At 42.5% G+C, this 18,368-nt stretch overlaps 1 protein-coding gene across 1 annotated transcript in view; it reads left to right on the top strand.

The window, feature by feature from the left end:
* The window catches only part of gfra4a (GDNF family receptor alpha 4a), a 135,842-nt gene that overhangs the window by 66,608 nt on the left and 50,866 nt on the right, over positions 1–18,368 (top strand). The window lies entirely within an intron of this gene.

Here is an 18,368-nt window from a genome sequence, read left to right as displayed (position 1 = left end):
CAAGTGTCGCCACTCTTCCAGCGCCGACATAGCACGTCCACAACTTCCTAACCCATACATCTTTGGGATGTGGGAGGAAACCGGAGCACCCGGAGGAAACCCATGCAGACACGGGGAGAACGTACAAACTCCTTGAGACAGCAGCCGGAATTGAACCCGGGTCATTGGCACTGTAATAGCGCTATGCTAACCACCTCACTACCATGCCTGCCCACCTCATCTATCCCCCACCTCATGTGAGTATTAGATCTAGAGGTCTATGCACTGTCAGATCTAGGGATCTGTACATTCTTTCCTAAATACCCGTCCACTTTTCATAATATGCATCAAGGACTGGGGATCTGTGCCCTGCCTCCAGTCCTTGAATGCCCTATCTGTGACTTGATGAGCAGATATCCAGAATCAGACACAGGTCTCAGTGTATGTCCTTCCTTATGCACTGTACAGTTTGAATATAACTCCCTCAGACGTGTAGTTTATTTTTTGAGCCATACAGTTCCTTTGGTTCCAGCTTCTTTTGCCTCATTGATTGCTTCTTTAAATTTCAAACAGTGAGGGAGAATTTAGCACTAACATAAAACAGGCAGTGGTCGATCAGGAGATCATTTCACACGCTACCCAATTTTCTTCTCTATTCTTGTTTTGCTTAATGGTTCCTAATGTAACAATGACCACGCTTCAGAACAACACAATTGACTGTAAAGCTGCTAGGAATATCCTAAAGTACAAATACTTCTATTTCCAAGTTGCTGTTATCCAATTTAAGCTAAAGCCCCAGAATGTTTTTATCTTCATTGAACCTGCTGATACCTCTTGGTGTCTTTCAGTCTCATCCTTGGTTGATTTGACACTGTTCATGTGGTGCATACATTTCTGCAATTACAACATATGAACAGAAGAAAATAGGAGCAGGAGTAGGCCACTCGGCCCCTCGAGCCCGCCCTGCCATTCAACACGACAGTAGTTGATCTGCCTCATCTCCTCTTCTGTGCCCGTTCCCCATGTCCCTCTCTTCCAAGAACTTTCCAAAATGTGCCTAGTTCTTCTTTAAATACACTCATTGATCTTGCCTCCACAACCCCCGGGTAGAGAATTCGTAGTTGTAATTGGTTTATTGTTGTCACTTGTACTGAGATACGATGAAAAGCTTTTGTTTGCGTGCCATCCAGACAGATCATTCCATACATAAGTACATAGAGGTAGCACAAGAAGAAAACAAAACAAAATGCTATAGTATTAGGGTTAGGGTTCTTGTTACAGTTACAGAGAGAGTGCAGTGCAGGTAGACAAATAAAGTGGAAGGGCCGTGACAGGTGGATTGAGAGATCAAGAGTTCATCTTTATTGTATAAGAGGTCTGTTCAAGAGTCTTATAACAGCAGGATAGAAGCTGTCCTTGAGCCTGGTGGTACCTGTGCTCAAGCTTTTGTATCTACTGCCCGATGGGAGGAGAGAAGAGAGAATGTCCGGGGTGGGAGGGGTCCTTGATTATGTTGGCTGCTTTCCCGGGCAGCAGGAAGTGTAATGGAAGGGAGATACAAGAGACTGCACACAAAGTGCTGGAGGAATTCAGCAGGTCAGGCAGCATCTAAAGAGAGAAATGGACAGTTAATGTTTCAGGCTGAGACCCTTCATCTTGACTGAAAGAGAGGAGATAGCCAGTATAGAGGTGGGGGGAAGGAGCGGAGGAGGACCTGTCACCCGTCACCTGCCAGATTCTTGTTTTTTCTCTTCCTTTTATCCAGTCCATCTTCATGGTGTGTTGCTTCAGGAAACCTAATAGTATCATCATTCACTTTCCTCTCTTCTTCCTTTTGGGAGAAGATACAGGAGCTTGAAAGTTTGGACGACCAGACTCAAGAACAGCTTCTTCCCCACTGCTGTCAGACTCCTGAACCAATCACCTCTTTCACATCCCCTTCCCGGTGGTGCTGCCACGTTCTCAGACTCTTAATTACATGGAACATAGAACAGTACAGCACAGAAACAGGTCCTTTGGCCCAAGATGTTGTGCCAAACTATTTAATTTAGTAATTAAAAGCCTAACTAAACTAATCCCTTCTACCTGCACAATGTCCATATCCCTCTGTTCTCTGCACATTCAGGTGTCTATCTAAGAGCATCTTAAATGCCTCTGTCGTATTTGCCTCCACTGCCACCCTAGCAGCACATTCCAGGCACCTACCACTCTCTGTTTAAAAAAACTTGCCCTGCACATCTCCTTTGAACTTACCCCCTCTCACCTCAAATGCATACCCTCTAGTATTAGACATTTTGAACCTGGGAAAAAGATACTGGCTGTCTACTCTATCTATGCCTCTCACAATCTTAAAAACTTCTATTGGGTGTCCACTAAACCTCCTCCGCTCCAGAGAAAGCAAATCAAGTCTGTCCAACCTCTCCTTATAGCACATGCCCTCTAATCTAGGCAGAGCCCTGGTAAACCTCTTCTGCACCCTTTCTATAGTCTCCCATCCTTCCTATAATGGGGTGACCAGGAATGAATGCAATACTCTGGATGTGGCATAACCAGAGTTTTATAAAGCTGCAACATAACTTCCCAATTATTGAACTCAATGCTTCAACTAATAAAGAAAAGCATGTCATATGCATTCTTTACCATCCTATCAACCTGTGCAGCCCTTCCAGGGAGCTATGGACTTGGACCCCAAGATCCCTCTGTACATCAACACTCTTAAGGGTCTTGCCATTAATAGTGTACTGTCCCTTTACATTTGATCTCCCAGAGTGCAACACATCACACTTAGCTGGATTAAACTCCATCTGCCATTTCTCTGCCCATATCTGCAACTGCTCTATATCTTGCTGTTTCCTTCTTTCCCTCAATGTCAGCAAAAGAAAAGAGCTGGTCATTGACTCCGGGAAAGGGGGTGGTGAACATGCTCCTGTCTACATCAACGTGCTGATGTTGAGAGGGTTGAGAGCTTTAAGTTCACCAATAGCTTGTCTTGGTCCAACCATGTAGATGCAATGGCCAGGAAAGCTCACCAGTGCCTCTACTTCCTCAGGAGGCTAAAGAAATTTGGCATGTCCCCTTTGACACTCACCAACTTTTATCGATGCACCATAGAAAGCATCCTATCTAGATGTATCACAGCTTGGTACGGCAACTGTTCTGCCTGGGACTGCAAGAAACTGCAAAGAGTTGTGAACACAGCTCAGCACATCACAGAATCCAGCCTCCCCTCCATTGCCTATACTTCTCAGTAAAGCAGCCAGAATAATCAAAGGTCCCACCTACCTGGGACATTCTCTTTTCTCCCCTCTCCCATTTGGCAGAAGATACAAAAGCCTGAAAGCATGTACCATTAGGCTCAAGGACAGCTTCTATCCCGCTATTATGAGACTATTGAACGGTTAACTAGTACGGTAAAATGGACTTTTGATCTCACAATCTATCTCGTTATGACCTTGCACCTTATTGTCTACCTGCACTGCACTTTCTCTGTAGCTGCGACACTTTGCTCTGCATTCTGTATTGTTTTACCTTGTACTACCTCAATGCACTGTGTAATAAATTGATCTGTATTGATCAAGATAAGTTTTTGACTGTACCTCGGTGCAGGTGACAATAATAAACCAATTCCAATTCGGAGGGGATCTGAGGGGGAGCTTTTTCACCCAGAGAGTGGTGAGTACCTGGAATGCACTACCTGAGAACGTGATGGAAGCAGGGTCACTGACAGCATTTAGAAAGTGTCCAGACGAGCACTTGAATTGCCTGGCATAGAAGGATAGAGCCAAGTGCATGAAAATGGGATTAATTACGGATGTGTCCTCACTGGCTGGTGTGGCCATTGGAGGCCAAGTGGCCTGTTTCCATGCTGTATGACTCTAAGGCTCTATTATGCTGCTGATTGGCTTCAGTTCAGAAACCATCATCTGCTGCGTAAAAGACATTGTGCCAAATAATGTAATCTCCAGCAGGAAGTCTTTTTTTAAGTCGTTATCAGTGTTTTGAAAATTGACTTTTTTCGTGAAACCTAATGCTTAATAAATATTTGGAATTACTCTTTTGTTTGATTGATTGATCTAATGATGTGCTCAGTCCCAATTCTTTCCCTGGTGTCACATGCTACAGACAAGCAAGAACATAGAACATAACAGCATAGTACAGGCCCTCCGGCCCACAATGTTGTGCCGACGTGTTATCCTGCTCTAAGATCTAGTTAACCCTTCCCTCCCACATAGCTCCCTATTTCTCTATCATTCATGTGTCTATCTAAGAGTCTCTTAAATGTCCCTAATGTGTCTGCCCCCACAACCTCTGCTGGCAGTGTGTTCCACACACCCACCACTCTCTGTGTAAAAAACTTACCCCTGACATCCCCCTTATACCTTCCTCCAATCACCTTAAAATTATGCCCCGTCGTGTTAGCCATTGTCGCCCTGATTGGCTTCAGTTCAGAAACCATCATCTGCTGCTTAAAAGACATTGTGTCAAATAATGTAATCTCCAGCAGGAAGTCTTTTTTTAAGTCGTTATCAGTGTTTTGAAGAATTTACTTTTTCGTGAAACCTAATGCTTATTAAATATTTGAATTACTCTTTTGTTTGATTGATTGATCTCATGATGTGCTCAGTCCCATTCCCTTCCTGGTGCAAGGATCAGGGTCTGACATTGAGAACAACAATACAATACTGAAGATGCTAGGAATCCAAAATATAAAAAATGAATATGCTGGACATAATGAGCAATACTGGCATCATCCGTGGAGAGAAAAACAGAGTTAATGTTTTAGTCCAATAAAAGCTTGATGAAAGCTCATCAAATTGAAGTGTTTTTCTCTCCATGGACACTGCCTGACCTGTTGAGTATTTACAGAAATTTTTGTTTTCAGTTGACATTGGATCTGAATAATTAACCAGATCAGAGCTGTTCTTTTAGATTGTTATATTCTTTTCTTTAAGAATTTCCCCCTCTGTTAATGGTTTAAATCTGAACAATTTATGTAAGTTTAAATGTTGGAAATATTGCAAAACTGGATCAGTTATTTCCAATGCAATTTTACTATTTCCATTTAAACCATTAACTTTGTAGCCACATTTAATTTCTAGAATTGTGATTTATTGATTCGTTTTTCTCCATGTAGATGTCACTGGCAAGACCAGTATTTTTTGCTTATCACTTGAGAAGTTTGTGATGTCCTGCCTTCTTGAACTGCTGCAGTCTTTCTGGTGAAGGTGCATTCCTGCTGGGTAGCAGGTTTGAGAAGTGAGACCCGGCAATGATGAGGCAATGACAATATATTTCCAAGCTGAGATGGTGCAAGGATTGGTGTTTCCAAGTGCCTGCTGTTCTAGTCCCTGTAATGGTTTCAGAGATGATATCAGAATAGCCTGGGATAGTAAGTGCAGTGTATTTTTGTAATTGGTATACGTGCAGCCAAGATGCAAAGAAATTGGGTATAGTGGTGATATAGCAGTTAAATTACTGGCCTATTAATCCAGAGATCTGGACCAACAATCCAAAGATCCAAGCTCAAATCCCACCATGGCAACTGGAAATCAAGTTCAGTTAATAATCTGGGTTTAAAAAGCTAGTAATTTGTAATGATGATCAAAAACAATTGTAACATGATATCTATAACATATGTTATTTTATTTTACACATTGACCTATTATGATCTAGAAGGCATTGTATGAAAGGGCAATGAAGGTAAATTAAAGAAGAGTTTTGGGAAGAGAATTAGATGAAGATTTAAAAATAAATAATTTGCCCGTCTATGGAGAAAAGACAGGGAAAGTGGGAATGATTGCAAACCTCTCTAAAAGAGCTGGCAGTGATGTTAAGGGCCTAATGATCTCCCTCTATGTTATATGGAAAAGGAGAGGATTGGGACACGATTATTTGATAGTTAGTAAAGGATTCCAGTATTTATAAAGCTATACTCATCAAGTTAAATGCAAGTTAAGTGAGTGTAATTTTGTTTTACTTATGCATGGTTCATTAGATCAGGAGATTTGGTACATCTTGTGCACTTTGGGGCATCTGACTTTTAAAAGACATTGGCGCACTGTGCCAGGCTTCAGGGAAATGATGACTTCAGGATCATGGTGCTGAGTCATCAAGTTGCCGAACAGAGGACGTTCTTCTTGTTTTTTTTTAATGAAAACAGATTGAAAGGGAACGTGATCCAGATTTCCAAACCTTGATGGAACATTAGTGATGTAGGATCCAGGCTGGGACATGCTTGTCAACCTATGAAGCTTTATTTAAAGAAAGGAATTAGCTGAGTTTGTTAGCACAATTATTATTCATTAATACATCGCACGTAATTTGAGCTGTGTCAGTACAGTGCTAATGCCGCAGTCCAGGGGACTAATTATGTATTTTTAAAGCTGCTGCTGCTTCTTTCCTCTCCCTGGTTATAGAAGGTATTTCAGGTGTCCTTGCAGATTTGCACGTTTCCTGCCATAAGCTGTAATATGTTTATGGTTATAGTCACTTAGCAATTGGTACCCCCATGTCTTTGCTGCCTGATCCCAGCATGGAACCATGGCTTACTTGGCTTTGCTTGGATATCTAAGTGGCCAAAGCAATTGGTGCATGAAATTTAATATGGAGCTATATTGATGTGAGGTTTAAGATCATTGACAGAAGAGCCAGAAGGGGAGATGAGGAATTTTTTTTTCACTCATTGAATTAATGGACCGGTTAGTGCTGGTTCCGCAGAGAACGACAGGCCAGCTGCAGTACATGTTTCTGCATACTGCGGTGTAGAAGGATGAGCTGGAGCTCATGTGGTGGAACATCTCAGCTTCTGCTCTCCCACTGGACTCAGCACCGCAAGTCCGGGCAGAGTTCTGTAATGTACTGATGGACCCCCCCCCACCCCACCCCTCACCCCTCATCCCACAAAAATTTATATCAGCAGAGGTGAATCTGGCACAGCTCCATTCATCTGAATGCAGATGCCAAACTCATCGAAAAGGAAGAGAAACAAAGTTGTTTTTATTTCTTTTTAAGTTAAATGTTTTAATTAATCTATATGAAATAAAAACGCATTTCTTATTTTTTATTTTTTGTTAATTAATTAAAAAATTATTGAAATGTGTTTCAGTTAATTCAGATTCAGATTAGTTTATTATCACATGCACCAGGGTGCAATGAAATACCATGTTTGCGTGGAGCTCACAGTAAACATGGTAATAATAGATACAACAATAAGTACAGTGATGAGTGCGAAACAGCAGAATGCTGCAAAGATTGTAGCGCAATCTGAGGTAGTCCAAAGAGAAATGCTAAAGTGACAATAATGGAATAACTGAAAGTGATAGAATTATGGAACTTAAGAAGTTGATGGGACTTAATTCTGGCTGGAGGTCCGTGACTAGTGTGTTCCTCAGGGATCCGAACCGGGGCCTCTCCTGTTTGTGATATTATATAAATGACTTGTATGAAAACGTGGATGGGTGGACTGGTAAGTTCACAGATGACATATTAGTCTCCACCAATCTTTGTGTCATCTGCGAGTTTACTGATTATGTCCTCCTACATCCACATCCAAATCATTACATATATTACAAACAGCAAGGGTCCCGGCACTGATCCCAGTGGAACACCATTAGACACGGACATCCAATTACAAAAACAACCCTCTATTATCACCCTCTGTCTTCTGCTGCCAAGCCAATTTTCAATCCATTTACCAACTTGCCCTGTATCTCATGGGCCCTGACATGTTGGATCAGTCTCCCATGCTGGACCTCAATCTACTTACTGCTCTCATCAATAGACTTGTTACCTCTTCAAAAAACTCAATCAGATTAGTCAGACAGGATCTGCCCTTGACAAAGCCATGCTGCTATCTCTGATTCATCCGTGCCTTTCCAAGTGACCACTAATCCCTTCCCCCAGAATTTTTTCCAATATTTTGCTACTACTAATGTTAGGCTCACAGGTCTGTAATTCCCAGGCTTTTCCCTGCTGCCTTCTTAAAAGGGGGACCACATTTGCTGTCCTCAAATCATCTGGTACCTCACTTCTGGCAGCAAAGATTTAAGAATCTCATTTGGAGTCTCAGCAATTTCTTCTCTTGCCTCTGATGGCAGCCTGGAATAATCTCATCCGGTCCTAGGATTTATCCACCTTAAGCTTGCTAAGGCATCAAGTACCTTCCACTTCATTAATGGAGACTTGCATTAAAGTTTCCCTACCCCTTCACTGAATCCTCCGATTACAGTTTCCTTTGTGAAATTGGCAGTAGATGAAATTGACAACACCATGGAGTGTAGCACGCTGGAAGTGAATGCCAATCCTCCATTTTATGAACTTCCACGTGGAAGTCACTGGTTGCATGGCAGTAATGTCAATTGGCATGAAATTTAATATTGACATTATAATTATGATGTTCTAGCACAAACAGTGTGAGCCTAGTATGCCAAGCAGAAGGTGCAGGTGTAATTTTGTGCATCTTAAAAGACATAACGTGACCCAAGCTTGACTTGGTAAGTGTTACTGAGAAATGTTATAGAGTCATACAGCATGGAAACAGACCCTTCGTCCCAACTTGTCCATACCAACTGTGTTGCCCAGAGAGCTAGTCCCACCTGCCCGCATTTGGCCCATAGCCCTCTAAGCCTCTCCTATCCATGTACTTATCTGGATGGCTTTTAAATGTTGCTAATGTGCCTGCCTCAACCACTATTTCTAGCAGCTCATTCCAAATACGCACCACCCTTTGTGTGAATAAGCTGCCCCGATGTCCCTTTTAAATCTCTCGCCTCTGATCTTAAACCTATGTCCTCTTATTTTTAGCACCCCCTCCCTGGGAAAAGGACTATGGGCTTTTACCCTGTCTATGCCTCTCATGATCTTATATACCTCTGTCAGGTCACCCCTCAATCTCCTACGTTCCAGGGAATAAAGTTCTAATCTATCAACCTCTCCTTGTAACTCAGGCCCCCAAGTCCAGGCAACATCCTGGTAAATCTTTTCTGCACTCTTTTTATTTTAATAACATCTTACCTATAACAGGGTGACCAAAACTGTACACAATACTCCAAGTGAGGCCTCACCAACATCTTACTGAAACATAACTTCCCAACTCCTATACTCAGTGCCCTGACTAATGAAGGCCAGGTGCCAAATGCCTTCTTCACTACCCTATCTACCTGTGACGCCACTTTTAGCGAGCTATGGACTTGCACACTTTGGTCCCTCTGTTCCATTACTCTCCCCACGGCCCTACTATTCACTATGTAAGTCCTCCCCTGGTTTGATCTCCCAAAGTACAATACCTCACATTTATCTGGATTGAAAGCCATTTGCCAATCTTCAGCCCACATACCCAGCTGATCAAAATGCCCCCTGTAATTTTTCATAGCCTTTTGCACTATCTACAACACTAGCTATTTTAGTATCACTCACAAACTTATGAACCATGCCTTGTACATTTACTTCCAAATTGTTCATATAAATGACAAACAACAAAGGTCCCAGCACCAACCCCTGTGGCACTCCACTAGACACAGGCCTCCAGTCCAAGAAGTAACCCTCGACCATCACCCCTTGCTTCCTAACACTGAGCCAATTATGAATCCAGTCAGCTATCTCCCCCCGAATCCCATGCGATCTAACCTTCCAAACTAGCCTGCCATGAGGGACCTTGTCAAAGGCCTTGCTAAAGTCCATATAGACAACATCCACTGCCCTACCCTCATCTACACTCTTGGTTATATCCTCAAAGAACTCCAAGAGGTTTGTCAGACACAATTTCCCAAACACAAAGCCGTGCTGTCGTCCCGAATCAGACCCTGTCTCTCCAAATGTTGATACAAATTTACCATGACAATTGATTTATTATTGTCACGTGTGCTGTAGAAAACAATACTGTACATGTCACATGTACCATAAATACAGTAGAAAACTTTGTTTTGGCATGCCATCCAGAACAGATGATTTCAAAGTATAAGTACATTGAGGTAGTACAAAGGGAAAACAATAACAGAATGCAGAATATAATGATACAGTTACAGTTACAGAGCAAATGCAGTGCAGGTAGACAATAAGGTGCAAGGGCCATTCGAGGTAGAATGTGAGATCAAGAGTTCATACTTACTGTACAAGGGAACCATTCAAGAGTCTTATAGCAGCGGGAGAGAAGCTGCCCTTGAGCCTAGTGGTTTGTGTTTCCAAGCTTTGGTATCCAATGGAAGGGAAGAGAAGAGAGAATGTCTGGGGTAGGTGGGGTCTTTGATTACATTGGCTGCTTTCCCAAGGCAGTGGGAAGTGTAGACAGAGTCCATAGAAGGGAGGCTAGTTTTCATAATGAACTGAGCTGTGTCCACAACTCTCTGCAATTTTGTGCGACCTTGGGCAAAGCAGTTGCCATACCAAGCTGTGACGCAGTAAGAAGCAAAGTCTGCAACCAGGAAATCTGCACTTGACTAAAGATTTTTAATAATGTATTGATTGGTAAATATATGCACAGGCAACTTTATCCTCAAAGGTATTAATAGGTGAATTGAAAATGAGTTTGCAGAGTAAAACACTCAGTAGAACTTAATGCCAATGCCCTGTCCTCATTCAGTGAATTCTTTTTTTAACACCACCTTGTCCATTTCTATCACTCTTGAAAATATTGAGGACGGGTATGCACACAGGTTGCTTCACTTGGTCTGTGAGCACAGAACTATAGTGCACTTTAGCAAGGCCTTTGACAAGGTCCCTCATGGCAGGCTAGTTTGGAAGGTTAGATTGCATGGGATCCAGGGGGAGATAGCTGACTGGATTCATAATTGGCTCAGTGCTAGGAAGCAAGGGGTGATGGAGGATTATAGAGAATGATAAATGTCTCCACAGACGAATGAATTGATGCAAGCAATGTATGTCTTTGCTTAATTTTGGTGGAAAATGAGGATTAATTATTGGGTCATAAATTAGATGATTTGTGATTCTCACGTAGAAGGGTCATCTCCCAACTTTGCTTAGAAGCTGGCATATGAGTCTGAGCTGTGATTGCAGGCTCTGTTGCAACTTGATACTTAATTCCAAGCAGGATAGTGGGACTGGGTTGTTGAAACAGCCTCCAACATCACTGAATGGTCGCAATGTAGTTTCTGCCATTTTGTCTCTTGTTGGGAAAGGTATATGTAGGGGTGGGCTCCAGATGGGTCATTCCTTCCCCCAATTATCATTAAACCCAATAAGAACATATGTGTCATTTGAGAAGTGACATGACAAGTGTAGCTTCTTTTAAAAGAATAAGGTGATGTCAGACCTATGGTTTCTAAACTCTCCACTACTAGGAACATCCATTCAGGATGTCTGAGTCTTCTGAAGACTGGTAGAAACTGATTGTTGTGGTTAGTTAACAACTCTTTTACCATTGGATTTTGTGACTGGCACAGTGGTGGACCTCGGTTTCTCTTCATTTAGCAAATTTAACATTACTTTTTAAATAGAGATGGAGGATTAAAAGCTGACTGAGATGATCAAACACTTCACTACACATGGCTGTGTTCATTTCTGTTTTGTGGTTGCATGGGAATTCTCCCGAATGGATCAGGTTAATTTGGAAAATGGAGATGTGGGGATGGGGCAATGGATTGGGGATCACCCATCTGCTTTTGGGCAAAGCTGGGACTACTGATTTGAATCAATTCCATGAGGAAATTGTGTAGGAACACAGCAAGGTTACATTTGGCCCATTGAGATTGTACTGGCCCTACCAACAACAACCCAGCTAGACCCACTCCCTGCCCTCTACCCATGGCCCTGCAATATTTTCCCTTTATGCTCCTTTTTGAACACTGCAATTGAATCTGCCTCCACTGCTACCACCAGCAGTGCATTAAAGATTCTAACCACTCACTGCCTAAAAAAGATTTTTCTACATGTCATGTTAGTCATGTTAGTTTTGGTCCCTGTGCCAATCACTTTCATTCCATCTCTCTTGGCCTTGCTGACAGAATCAGATTCTATCTATCTACCTGTTAAACATCTCTATCAGATCCCCTCACAACCTTGTCTTTTCCAAGGAGAACAACCCCAGCTTCTCCAGTCTCTCTGTATAACTGAAGTACCTCATCCCTAGAATTATTCTGGTAAATCTCTCCTGCGTCCGCCCGCATCTTTCCTAATGTATGACGTCCAGAACTGGACACCATCCTCCATCTGTGGCTGAACCAGTGGGTTGGAAATGTTCATCAGGACATCCTTGCCCTTGTACTCTTTGTCTCTTCTTATAACATCCAGGATTCCACCTGCTTACTCAACCCGCTTTCTCAACTTTCAACAACATGGATATACCCCAAGATTTCACTGTTCTTGTACCCCTTTTAAAGTTGCACCCTCTGCCTGATGCAATGAACACAAGGTGCTGGGGGAACTCAGCAGGTCAGGCAGCATCCATGGAGGGAAATGAACAGTTGACTTTTCGGGCTGAGACCCTTCATCAGGACTGGAAAGGGCAGGAGCCAGAATAAAAGGGCGGGGGGGGGGGGTTGTGGAGAGGAGCACAGGCTGGCAAGGGATAGGTGAGCCAAGTGAGGGGGGGGAGGTAGGTGGGTGGGGGTGGAAGGAATGAAAGGAAATGATGTGCGGAACTGGGAGGCGATCGGTGGAAGAGGTAAAGGGCTGAAGAAGAAGGATTCTGACAGGAGAGGACAGCAGACCATGAATAAAGAGGTGGGCAAGTCATGAGGGTGGGGTGGGGAAAGAGAAGGGTGAAGGGGTCCCAGGAATAAGGGAACTACCTGATGTTGCTTCTCCTTATTCTTCAGAACAAAATATAACACTTGTGGCCACTCACCGTTAGTCGGGCGAACCAGCTTGGCAGTCGGGTTTGCGCGGCGTCGGAGCGACGAGGCCCAAGATGGCGGCGGGCCTCGTCTTTCCGAGCGATGGGGAGAACCCGCACGCGAGAAAGTCTTGATGACGTAGGACTTACGTCATTGCTGGGTTTTTTTGGGCGGGAACAGTCTCCCTTAAAGGGGCCCGCGATCAAGGCGGGAAATAAACCCATTCTTGTTCGACAATCCTCCGAATAGCGTCTTGTTTTATTCCGCTGTAGCAACCGCTACACACTCATTTGGTCTGCATTGAATTTCACTTGTCATATTGTCTCCTCAGAGCATCAGCCTGTCCATATCCTCTTCAACTCTATTACTAACTTCATCTTGGTTGTTTTAATCATTTTGAGAATCTGGGTGTCACTGGCAAGACCAGCATTTATTGCTCATACCTAACTGCCCTTGAGAAGGCAGTTGAAGGTACTACATGTCTATGTGAAGGTTGTTGTGCCCCATTTATGGAGGACATCCTTTTTCTTTCGTAAAATAAAACACCCTGAATTTACATAGTTGTCTTTCTCACTTTGGTACTTGGCCAATTGAATTTAGAAGGCTTGAGGGCCAAACTAATTGAAATTTCTAAATAGTGAAAGGATTCATCAAGCTAGAGAGAGAAAAACTATTTACTCTGCCAGAAGAATTGGTCAAGGGAGCAAATATTAAACTTAGAATTACACTACTTGGGGATCAGTCAGAAAGGACTTCTTCACAAACATAAATGATGGAAATCTAATCTCTGCCTTATAAGATTGTAGATGCCAGAATCAATTGGACTTTCCATTGTGATTGACAAATGTTTGTTAGATATGATTATCAAGGGATAATGGAGCAAAGGCAGTAGAAGGAGTTGGGGTGCAGATCCATCACCACCCAACTGAAGAGCAGAACAGGCCTAATGATCTAAAGGACATACTCCTGTTCCTTTGTTCACACATTAGGAAAGATGTAAAGGCACTGGATGCAGGAGGGATTTACCAGAATGATTCCGGGGATGCGGGGCTTCAGTTACACGGAGAGACTGGGGAAGCTGGGGTGTTTTCCTTGGAACAGAGAAGTTTGGTGAGGGAATCTGGTAGAGTTAGTTAACAGAGTAGACAGAGAGAAACTGTTTCTGTTGGCAAACTGATCAAAACCAAGGGACCAAAATTAACATGACTAACATGCAGAGAAAAAACCTTTGTTCAAAGTAGTTTTTAGAACTCCTTAAACCTGCTTTGAAAGCTCAAGCTTGCCCAAGCACCTTCTCTTAACTTTTATTTTTTATGTTGTTGAAAACAAAATTCTGTATGTTTTTCACAACCTTGACACCACTTTTGTTGTTACGCAACAAGTTTAATAAGAAATGGAGGAACCCAATATGAGGGGTGTTACAAGGAACTGTAAAGAGGAGCTCACAACACTAGTTCCAAATGGAAGAGGAGGAGTATCAGGATCAGTAAACCACTGTGAATTGATTCTTTCATAAGAAGTAAAGACCTAGATTTGGGCACTATCACTAAAACTAGTGAGAAATTGCAAAACGCCATTGAGACGCATAATTAAATGGTGATTCCAAAACCACAATGGTGAGGTTTAGAGGGATATGGGCCAAACACAAGCAAATGGGACTAGCTTAGGTGGGCACCTTGGTCAGCACGGTAGAGTTGGGCCAAAAGACTTGTTTCTGTGCTGTATTACTCTCTGACTCTATGACTACCAGTCATACGTCCCTCCTGACTGGCCCACACACAGCTCTGTGGACTTGTGAGCTCCTTAAGAAAGCAAATTTGGTTATTGAAGCTACAATGAACATTAAATCAGCTGAAAGGCAAAAGTCAGAACACAAGCTAGGGTTCCATTCTAGGTCAAGAATGAGATGAGTTCTTCGCGAAACATGGCACAGGGCTTGAATTCTTCTTCTATTGTTTATTTCCATTGTTAATTATCATTTACACCAGGGTTCTATGAAATCCCCTGCTTACTTGGAGCTCACGGAGTAAACAGTATACATTACTCCCATTATCTTATTACCCTCCACCAATTTTCTTCCCTACTAAAAATGCCATTGGATTGCCCAGGAGAAGGGGCCTCTCTAAATTACATGAACCTAGATCCTCAGTTGTTCATAGGCAAGCCCAGCATAAAGGAAAAGAAGGGCTTAACACCAGCAATCATTGAGTCGTGTAGCATGGAAGTAGGCCCTTTGGCCCACACCATGTCCATGCTGACCATCACATACCCTCAATTGGGTGGCCTTCAGAAAGAACCTCAAATGATTTCACACCAACCTCTCCCACCCCATCCTCCACCCACACAACTCCAGACCAGGGTGCTCAATTCAATTGCTCCCCGTCCCTTTTGCTGAATTCAGACAAAACTGATTGAAAGCAAACCAGGGATTGAACCTGCAACATTCATGCACATTGTATTAGCTCACACAGTTGTGCATTTATTCTTTCGGCCATCTGGGTAGCTCTGCCAATTGGTTTTAAGCAGATTGAAACATCTGCCATGGGTTTTAGCATTCAGACAGTTGTGACATCTGAAGGAAGCAAGAAACTAAATCTTCTGCAATCGCTTTATATTCTGAGAGATCTGTCTGATCCCAGACACAAGAGAACAAGTGGGAGCTGATGTGTATTATATTCACAGCGATGACACTGGAAGCTGTGCTGCTTCGTAAACTCTGGTGGATTCAATCATCAGGCAATGGTTTGTCTAGAACAAATAGCTTGTGGGATCTTCAGAGAGACCAGGATTAATGAGATCATGAAGTGGCTTTTCTATATATGGAAGCATTTCCTGGCAGCAATGAGTGATTTTATATTCTTTTGGATCATCATTTTCATATCTGTCAATATTTGTCCTACAGTAGTGCTCCGATTGAGCAGACAGCATTCTAACATAATGGTTACACTGAGAGGCAGTATATGCCATGGATTGGTGAGAACAGGATTGTGACCAGCATTCTCCCTACACTTATATTCTGTTTGAAAAGGTAGCTTTAAGTTAATATCTCTAGAGGGAAAATGACAGAATTGGATTATCTGCCCCCTGCCCTTTTCTTATCTCATTCAATTTTACTTTAAACTGGCCCAGGATGTTTTATTGTGTAAAAATGTTATATAGGTTGCTGTCCTTGGTGATGCAAGCAAGGAGTTGATCCAATCCTCTTTCCTGCCAGGAGGATTAATTTAAAATGGCTTTGTTCATGGGAATTATCTCCCGAGATATTGGCTTTATATCCCATTTTTTGGCAATTTCGCCCAAGCTTATTTTCATATCCTGCACAACCTTTAGACTACCCTTCATGCCCTCATTTGTCCTTCTTCAACCTTCACCATCAACACCCCTACAATCCCACCATACTAACCCCTACATTCCCCTACACCCCTTCCCCCACCAGCAAGGTTTTGCCCTGTTTAATAAATAAATTCCCGAGCATTGTTTTGAAGAAAATCAAGGAAGTTATCCCTAGTATCTTGATCAGTATTCACAAGCAGATCACACAAGAAAAATAAGAGTAGGTTACCTGGATCTCCCCGGACTTCAACTCCCCTCTGTGCCAATTCCTCAAAGTCCTCTATTTTCCTGACCTTTAAAAATTAATCTGCCTCCTCTTGAAATATCTTCACTTTAAATTCATCTTTGATTCCACATTATTGAAACCGATTGGCGTGCAAACAAAAGCTTTTCACTGTATCTCGGTACACATATTGGTATTAGTATTGGTTTATTATTGTCACTTGTACCAAGGTACAGTGAAAAACTTGTCTTGCATACTGATCGTACAGATCAATTCATTACACAAGTGCATTGAGGTAGTACAGGGTAAAAACAATAACAGAATACAGAGTAAAGTGTCACAGCTACAGGGAAGTGCATTGCAGGTAGACAATAAGGTGCAAAGTCATAACAAGGTAGATTGTGAGGTCAAGAGTCCATCTTATCGTATAAGGGAACCATTCAATAGTTTTATCACAATGGGATAGAAACTGTCCTTGAACCTGGTGGTATGTGCCCTCAGGCTCCTGTATCTTGATGGGAGAGGGGAGAAGAGGATGTCCGGGGTGGGTAGGGTCTTTGATTATGCTGGCTGCTTCACCAAGGCAGCGAGAAGTATAGACCGAGTCCATTGAGGGAAGGCTAGTTTCCGTGATGTGCTGGGCTGTGTCCACAATGTCCTGCAGTTTCTTGGGGTCCCAGGCAGAGCAGTTGCCGTACCAAGCTGTGATGCATCCAGATAGGATGCTTTCTATGGTGCATCGATAAAAGTTGGTGAGTGTTAAAGGGGACATGCCAAATTTCTTTAGCCTCCTGAGGAAGTAGAGGTGCTGGCAAGCTTTCTTGGCCGTGGCAATAATAAATCAATTCCAATACCAATATCAACACCAACTGATTGTTGATCATTATCACTTTATCTTACGCGGGAGTCTATTGTGCAAACTGGCTGTTTTGTTTCCTACACAATAACAGTGACTCCATTTCAGAAGTGCTTTGGTACACACTGAAAGTCATGTGGAAAGCACATTAGAAGTACAAGCTATTCTTTACCCTTCATTCTTTCTTCCTCGCCGGTTCTCTGCCTCCTGAGAGCAACACTGGTCAACGTTCTCCACAAATTTCATCTGTGACTACATCAGGAGGCAAATATGGTGGAGAGGATTAAATTGAACTTCTCATCCCCTCTTTCTAGTCATCTAAATAAATATTATAAATGCCTCTCCTCCTGTCAGGACATAGCTGAATTATGTAACAAGAAAAACTAACAAGGCAAATTAATCTTACATCTAATTACATACCAACCATTAAATGGTAACTTAGTGTGGATGTCAGGTACAATATGATGGGCTTCAGCTGCACAACTTTTTCCACAGCTGAATATCTAACTCCATTTTGAATATTAAAATTGAATCCGCTGTCATCACACATTTTTCAGTTCATTCCGGATCATAACAACTCACTGTGTCAGTAATATTCATCTTATTGTGTTCCCCCTCCCCCCAGCCCTGAGGCACCTTTCTCAAGCCAAGACAATGTTAGGATAATAGAAAATTTACAACAAAGTGGACCATTTGGCCCATCAATTCAGTGTTGGTCCAAAAATCAAACTCATTGCATTTTCCAGTACCAGCTTACGGTTCTTCAATTACACATTAAGAACAGTTTAAATGTGGTTTCTGCCTCCTTATCCCTTTCTGGCAATGAGTTCCAAACTCAAACCACCCCCTGGGTGAAAATATTTTTCTTCATCTCCCCTCTATTCCCTTTGCTCACCACTTTATATTGATGTCCCCTGTTTTTTTTGACACATCAACTTAGATCTTTCCCTACAATTAAGTCTACACTCAGCCCGCTCTGTTCCAAGGAAAACAACCTTAGCTTTATCCAACCATATCGTTCAACTGCAATTTTCCAGTCCTGGCAACATCTTTTAAATCTCCTCTGCACCCTCTCCATTGCAATTATATCTCTCGTGTGATGTACTAACGGAATCTTTGATGCAGGCTCTATTCTATGCAGAAATGTAGATGCACATCACAAGAAGTCATTAACCCCATTCTGCCCATG

Source organism: Pristis pectinata, chromosome 2 (assembly GCF_009764475.1).
Source record: "Pristis pectinata isolate sPriPec2 chromosome 2, sPriPec2.1.pri, whole genome shotgun sequence".
Lineage (NCBI taxonomy): Eukaryota > Metazoa > Chordata > Chondrichthyes > Rhinopristiformes > Pristidae > Pristis > Pristis pectinata.
Note: the sequence above shows the minus strand (reverse complement) of the source record. Positions and strands in the feature narration are given on the sequence as shown.